An 8,461-nucleotide genomic window follows, 5' to 3' on the forward strand; every position below is an offset into this window, starting at 1 on the left:
ACAAAAGGCTGAGAAAACATCACACACACATACACATATGCACACATGCACACGCACGCTCCTGAAAATACCATCGCGTTGGGGTTCATTGGGAAGTACTGATTTATTTGTTCGGCCCAGTGTTTTTTTAAAGGACTTACAAAAATAATCCAATGACTGTGAAGAAACTATAGTATTATGAATTTAAGCTTGAACTAAGATGTCAGCTTCCCATGCTAGCCGCCAGCCAACAGGCTAACCATTTTTTCCGAACAAAGGACTTTGATGTAATCTTCTGTGACTGGTGTGGTGCATTTGACCATCTGTTTGGGGTGACAATGCGCAGCATTGATTAAGATGTAGCCTGCTGCATTAGCTCCTTGCATTGGCCATTTGGGCTACTATAGGTAGCTGCTGATGGGTTAGCTTCAAGATGTTTGTCACTTGTGAAACTGGCTTATATTCCCTGTTTGTGGAGTTTGACCAAAATGAACACAGAGTGAAGATGTAGACTGCTATGTTAGCTTCCCATGCAACCGGCGAGCTGACGTGCTTGTCACTTGTGAAACAGGTTCCCATTTCCTGTCTTTGCTGTTAGTCAGATATGAGCACAGTGTGACGGACTGCTACTTTAGCTTTGAGCTATACAAAACTGTTTGATGACATGTTTGTCACTTGTGAAGCAGGTTTCTGCTTCCTGGCTTTCATCTCATTCCAGTTGCTTGACAGTATTCTGAGCCAGAACATGTTTTGAAGCATTGAGGAAAGATGTAGGCTGCTGCGTTAGCTTTGAGCTAGCTCTCTAATTGATATCTGTAGTATGATATGCTTGTTAAAAGTGATCAAAAGGTAGAATGTTGCGAATTATGTAATTTAATGTTTTACATTGGATTTGTAGCCGACAGTGTCAATTTGAGGAGTGAAAGCACATAGTGTCAGAACAGTCACAATCGCCTCTGCGTCATCTCTATTCAGAGAGGCCCATAAACAGTGATAATGGCCCACACAGTACACCAGTGGTGAATTACCGTAAATGTACTCTCACGCTTTTGCGCCGTCACGCTTCAACGCAATAGGCACATGTGCCCTCCCCACTTTCATACATTCCTTGCATGCAGCCTGACTGATACACCTGCTAGGGTGTGGGTGGGGCATAAAACAGTAATAATGACATGAATTAATTTGATAGTGAATGGTCGAGTTGGAACTTCACACATTCCTTGTTTGTGTTGCGCACATTCTTGGCGATAAACTTGGTCTCAACTGTACAAGTTCAATGATGATAATGGTATGCGATGCTGCTAGATTTGCTATAAATTAGATACTAAAGATGAAAGAATACAGAGTCAGAATCACCGGTATGATACTTTGTAACAATTCATGTGGATGCATCAGGGACGCAGCTGGGATTTTGGAATTGAGGGGGACGGGGACGGGGACTCCCATCCAATCCCTCCCTCCCTACCTCCCTCCCGCTTTTGGTTTCTTCATTTTTCCTTCTTATTTCAGCACACAACGACAGGAATCACAGGCTTCTGAACACCTTTAAACATGGCTGTTTATGGCAAATCACTAGTCTCTGCTTTGCTTGTTCGGTGTCATGTCGCCGCCTCCCACTCTCCACTTCCGTACTTCTGGTAACGTGTTACAACAAAAAGAGCATTCAAAAACTCCCTCTGGATCATAGTAGAAATCATTTCACACATTGACATGTACTTTCGGGGAGGAAAGCGGTTTCCAAGTGCCCATTTTACAGTGGTGATCTGTGCTAACTTTACACCATCCGACTGTGGAGGTCTGCTTCCAGTTCCTAATAAACGTCCTAATTGTGCGTCAACCCCTTGCATGGACTCCTGCAAATCAGTTTCTGCTTCTGCCATGTCAAGGACTATGCGCCTCTCGCACACTCATTTTAAATGAGGAACCACTTTGATTGGCTGTAAAGCAAGTGGGCTGCATTCACACCGGCAATGGCGCAAACAGGTCATTTCAAACTGCGTTACGCTGTTGGTGTGAAAATACCCAAACATTATTTAGCCCACTCCTTTGCACAGTTAGACCGCGTTACACACCCGGAATGGCTGGCTTTCGCGAGCCATTTACTCTTCTTTTGTACAGCATGCTGATTTTCTGAGTGTGTTTGAATGCATCGTTGTTGCTGCGTATGTGCCAAGAGCCGAGAGGGACGGGGAGATACTTGTGTTTTCTAGCAAGCTGAGAGTTTTTTACGGACTCACAGGCCATTTCAACAAATAACTTCAGTACTGTTTTCCCATAGCACATACATATTGTAAGCCAGCGTTTGTCAACTGGTGGGTCGGGACCCAAAAGTGGGTCGCACACAAGTAGGAAAAAAATCTAGGCAGTCCTTGGTTTATGACGGTACCAACTCACTGCTTTTGTTTTATATTCATGTTTTTTTCCTACACAAATATTGTATGTAATGTAATTGTAATTTTACTACTATGTTAAGTATAGGTTTGAAATGATATACATATTCTCAAAGTAAATTTTTTAGCAATAAAAGGTGTTTTCTGCTGATAAAGGGGAGTTAACGTTTCCCCCCAAAAACCTCCTCCACCTTTAAATCAATGTCAATATCAGTGTTGGGATCAACAACAATATTGCGTTCGATCTGCCCACCACTAGTTATGAAGTACCTTAATTAAGATGCCTTTACTGAGCATACTGCACTCCAAATATTTCATGATTAGAAAAAGCTCAACTCCCAAAACAGGAAGTGTCATCTCACACCCACTTCTATTCAGGACGCTATTTTTTCCAAATGCATGCAGCCATGCAACACTTATTCAGAACTACTGCATGCTGCTTCTTCTTATAGTGGTAGTTATTTTCAAATGGACAAGACTAAAAATAAAGGGATGCTAAATAACTATTTCAGTGGGTCCAAAGCCTGAGGGTGTTGCTGTTTTACCATCAGCTGAGAGTCAGTGTGATCCAGCTGTATAGTTAGTGTGATTCCTATTCTCTTCTATTGTATTGTGTATAAGTATGGATGGGAACAAACAAGTGAAAGCAAATGTTTGCAAAGCCTTCTGGCAACTCCCGCAGGAAGCCCTGCAGCTCCACACATGCTCATCCTTTCACTTGTGCAAACTTCTCGTTCAAACACACACATGACGCAGACAGGGCTCAGAGATCAACAAAATGGTAGCATATCGTCGCTGTTCTGTGAAAAGCACTTTTCTCCAATTTTGGAAACTTTTTTAATTTTCGCTTTAATGCGATGTCTGTAATGAGGAAACACGATTCAGGTAAAAATAAGAACATGAAAGAAAATGGAGATAAGTGTTTTTCACATGACAGCGACTATATGTACAGGCGCTAATAGTAAGATGCTGCACTCAGCACACTGTCCAATAAGCGCAATTTTGAGAACTATGGTATGAGGATAAGTTCATATGGTCTAATATTTGTTACACATATGGTTGTAGTCCAATAAAAGCCTACAGTATCTCCAATGTTTGTGAGCCCTTAGTACCTGACTGACACACAAGGTGATGAATATTGTTGTCCTGTATTTTTTCAGTATAAATATTTTAACAAAAACTGAAGGCACATGCTTTTAGCGTAGTATAATTTATGCTTTCAGTACAAACTAACTACTATTTAAGAGCTAGCAGCATCTAAGCTACAAGCTATTAAAAACAACTACAAAACACTAGTTTGCAAGCAACAAGCTACTAGAAACTACTAGTACTGCTAGTATAAGCTTTTAACTAATAAGTACAGATAGCACTAGATCAGCCATCATCACCCTTTTTGAAGCTGAGCACTACTTCTTGGATACTGCCTAATGCAAAGAGATACCATTTTGATACACATTTCATTTAACAAATTTGCTCAAATAAGTTTAACAATGTTAATCATTTTTTGTGATTATTAAAAACTAATATTTATTCCGGCTGACCCACGGGGTCCCTATCCCTCCTTCGCCGGCAACAGCCAATCGGTGTCGAAAACATAATTTTCACGTTACATGCAGGCGCCGCACAATACAATACAATACCATTTTATTTAAATAGCCCATTTCGTAACAGCTGTACCAAAGCACTTTACAATCATTATACAACAAAATGGAATCAATAAATGAACAAAAAACACTATATACAATAAACACCGGAAAAGAGCCGAAAATTTCAGGTCAGATCAAAAGCCAGAGAATACAAATGTGTGTTCAACCAGGTTTTAAAAGTGGACAGAGAGGGGGCTTGCCTAACATCCAATGGGAGGTAATTCCAAAGGGAGTCAACACCGCCAAATAAAGAAAAATAAAAAAATCAAATAAAAATAAACACACTCACACACACACACACACGCACGCACGCACAGGGTGGTGACTGGTGAAATAAAAACAAAATAGGGCATATGTCATTGCATCTGTAGGACCGAAAGGTATACAACACTGTTTTATTTTGTATTTTATTTTGTATTTTTTATTTGTTTGGCTGCGTGTAAGGAGTGGGACCTGCGTGTAACATGGTGCCGGTAAAGTCCGCTCTCGTCACCATTTGGCTGACTCAGACCGACCGTGCGGGTCGGAAATACAGACGTGAATTAATAGACGGACTAAAGCATAGACGAATGCCCAGCTCTGGTGTCAATTATACACACATTTTTGCAATTCACAGCACGCCTGGTCCCTGACTGTCGTGAATAACGAGGGTTCACTGTGTATGGTTTTAAGTTGTAATATCACCATTCACCACTAGATGGCAAACACACTTAGTTGCACTTGCACCAGGTCTGAGACTATTCTTTACTACAACCTGAGTAGGCCTAATCATTTGGAGATTTGGAATGACATGTAGGACAAACATAGAATCTGAATAACCTTAAAGTTTTGAGTGAGTTGATTCTTGTGACAAACTGCACAAAATTAGTTCTTAATATTGGTTTGCTGTCTAGCAGTTTTGTGCGGTTCTTGAACGGTAATTTTTATGCACGCGAGCAATTTTCACTGGGAAAAAAATACCACAATATGTTTTTATTTTTTTTAATTTTTTTTTTAGCGTTCAAACCCTTTTTGAAAACTTAATTTGAACTGAGCATGAACTATATTAAGCTAAAACTCTGTGGTATACGCTGGTTAGGAGGTGTGTGGACCTACGTGGCCCCCAGTACCACTGATTTAAAAAAATTATGGCTGCCTCCGTTATTTAAGTTGCCCATACCTGATGAATGTAGATGTGCCTGTTTTTACACCGAGTGCACAGGCGCCTGTCTATGACAATAGGGGCCATGGAGATGTATCGATTTTGGTGACGAAAACGGGGCATTCTGGGGGAAATTACTGTACAGATTTCATCAAAACTGGTTGATGAAATTGAAAATGAATGTCAGTTTCATTTTCCTGAGCAAAAAATAGACATGAGCTCGTAACAACAGACCAGCATGACAACCTAAGTCCTTTAAATGTGAGCTGGTAGCTAGTAAGCTAAATGCTTTCACAAGCTACAAACTACTCGAAGCCAATCATGCAAAAGCTGCACAATTTCTGATGGTTGGAACTTGTACTCCTGCATTCAACACCTTATCTGAAACGTCACTGATGAGTGCTCTTTTATTAGGTTTCACACAAGCGCGGGTGCGCACACAGCCGCGGGTGCACAGACTCACTCTCTCTCTCTCTCTCTCTCTCATACATGAGCATGCATGCACACACACACAAAACACAATGAAACCCTTGAACAGAGGAGGCACCCGTGCCAGGCATTGTATTGTGTCATCAAGTGTAAAAAGAGGGAGTGAATAAGGTCTGGTTTTTAACACCACCCCGTTAATGTTTATGGTGTGTTCGCCATCACTAACGTTTCTGCCACACAAGTGACGCCATGTAGGAAAGCATGACACTGCCACACCCGACACACACAAACACGCATGCGCGCACACGCACGCACACACACGTGCACGCAGAGGTCACTCTTATCCATATCATTTGCATTCGCATACTGTAGGAGCACTAGTGGGCGTTCTGTACTGCTTGTGATGACAAGTATTCCTTCTGGAACATCCCCCATTGATCCATCCATTCATCCATTATCGATACCGCTTATCCTCACAAGGGTCGCGGGGCGTGCTGGAGCCTATCCCAGCTGTCTTCGGGCAGTAGGCGGGGGACACCCTGAATTGGTAGCCAGTCAATAGCAGGGCACACAGAGACAAACATCCGCACTCACAATCACACCTAGGGGCAATTTAGAGAGTCTAATCAACTTACCATGCATCTTTTTGGAATGTGGGAGGAAATCGGAGTACCCGGTGAAAACCCACGCAGGCACGGGGAGAACATGCAAACTCCACACCGGGAGGCCGGGGCCGGGATTTAACCCACGACCTCTGAACTGTGAGACGGACGTGCTAACCAGTCGACCACCGTGCCGCCCCCCACATTGATCCACAGTCAACAATTTTAAAAAACAACTACTAAATCTAATGTATCTCCTCATTTATATCCTTCAGAGGAATGTATAAGCACCAGAGGGGGGAGTAAGTCACATACACGCAAGTCACATGTAAGTCTAAAGTCATAACCATTTTGTCTCAAGCAAGTCCCAAGTCACTGTGGAAAAAAAAGATCAAGCAAACCAAGTTGAGTCACTACTTGGTTCGAGCTCATCGGAAGTCAAGTCATACGTTAATGTGATATATATATATTTTTTACTGCTCATACAACAAAAAGTATATTATCTTTAAAAATTAAATGAACATTTATATCTCCCAAATTAAACAAAACAAACCCCAACTTAACATATGAAATAAATGTAAATTAAACAAATTATTTAGAAGAATGAATGTTTTTTTCATCCTAATGTTTATGTGTTGTACACATTAATATGGTGATAAAGATAGCAATATGCTGAGTGTGGGAGTAAAATTTATAAACTAAATCTGTTATTTCTGGTGTATATCTCTTTAGCCAAATCTAGTTAGTGTGTGTAAGTAGTACTTTGTACAAACTGCTATTAGCTAGTAAATAACAAGCTATAAAAGCTAACATCTACAAGATGCAATCTAGTACAAGCTACAAGCTACTAGATATAAGCTAGAGTTTAGTGCATGCACAAGCTACTTCAAGTGGCGCAATTCATGAAACAAGGCAGCAGCTACTAGGTAATATTTAGTCAGCTACAAGTTAATATAAGCTACTAGCTACCAATTACAATTAACTGAACGAGCTAGTAAGCCATAAGTTATCATAAGTTAAAATGTAGTATAAACTACGAAAGCTCTCAACTTCTAAATACTGTACTAGCTTGTAAATTACAATACAGCGCAAGCTACAAGCTAGTTGAAGCTACACTCTCCTGAAGGCTGCTCTCCAGGCTGTAGTTCCGTGGTGAAGTGAAATAGTTTCCATGATTCATCTGGAACACTTTAATTTCCCTGTCAGCCGAATAGAAAAAAGGAAAGATTTGCGTTAAGAAGGCGGTGAATCACAACCTTGAGTGTGATGAATCAGGCAGGCCTGGTCAAATCTCATCTTTTAAGGTACAGAACAAAATGCTTGTCTTATCACAGGCATCTCTGCCACAACACACACTATTGCTATATGACACTTTTGATATTGTCTGTACTTGTCTGTACGTCACTGATAACAGCTCTTCTATCAGAGGGAAGCTTGCACAAGCATGAGGCAATAAAATTGCCACAAAGCTCAAAGTTCAGCACACACACATCTGATAATACTTTAATGGTTTCTACAGCATGGTGCAAGTTCATATGCATGTTACAAGTTCATCAGAACAACTGTAACAATCATTACCCAGGTCTGAAGTTTTGTAATATTTCAAAGTAGCCCATACACAAGCCGGTATTACTGTTTGAAATTCTGCTGCGACACATTCCGTTTCGATGGCAAACCAGTCAAGCAGTATTGAAATTCTCTAAATATTTGGGATGAGCGTTCAAGCACGACTTGCTTTTAACTTCCTCAGCGGCTTTTATATGTTTTACTGTATTTGTTCCTGTGTTAAGAGTTGGCGGTGGTGTTGATGGGAAGAGGTATCTATTAAGGTTGATTCAACACATTTTTGGAATAATATTAAACATTACAGGAATATCATTAGTATTATCATCATAAATTCCACTTGATGTATGTAATGATTCATTACATACATCAAGTGGAATTTATACAACACAATACAAAGTATTATTATGCAAGAACCAAGTACAACTGGGCTGTACTTAAAACATGTGCCCCTCTGACCTTGTGAGCTAGTATGCAACACACTACTGCAGGCTACAAGCAATCAACTACGGGACAGTCATATACAATCCAACACAAACAACTATCATGAAGCTACTACTAACTACCACCAAGAGCAAGCAACTCCTTAGTAGCTACAAGCTACTATTAGCTTGTAAGCTAAAGCTAATAAAAATAAATAAATAAACACATACATACATACATACATCCCCCCCCCCCCCCCACACACACACACAGAGTACAGACACACAG

At 40.7% G+C, this 8,461-nt stretch overlaps 1 protein-coding gene across 15 annotated transcripts in view; it reads right to left on the reverse strand.

Annotated features, from left to right (window-relative positions):
- lmo7a (LIM domain 7a) overlaps positions 1–8,461 on the reverse strand; it is an 86,337-nt gene that overhangs the window by 35,035 nt on the left and 42,841 nt on the right. The window lies entirely within an intron of this gene.

The sequence above is a fragment of the Filicampus tigris genome, chromosome 14 (genome assembly GCF_054856515.1).
Source record: "Filicampus tigris isolate MCC_2025a chromosome 14, RoL_Ftig_1.0, whole genome shotgun sequence".
NCBI lineage: Eukaryota > Metazoa > Chordata > Actinopteri > Syngnathiformes > Syngnathidae > Filicampus > Filicampus tigris.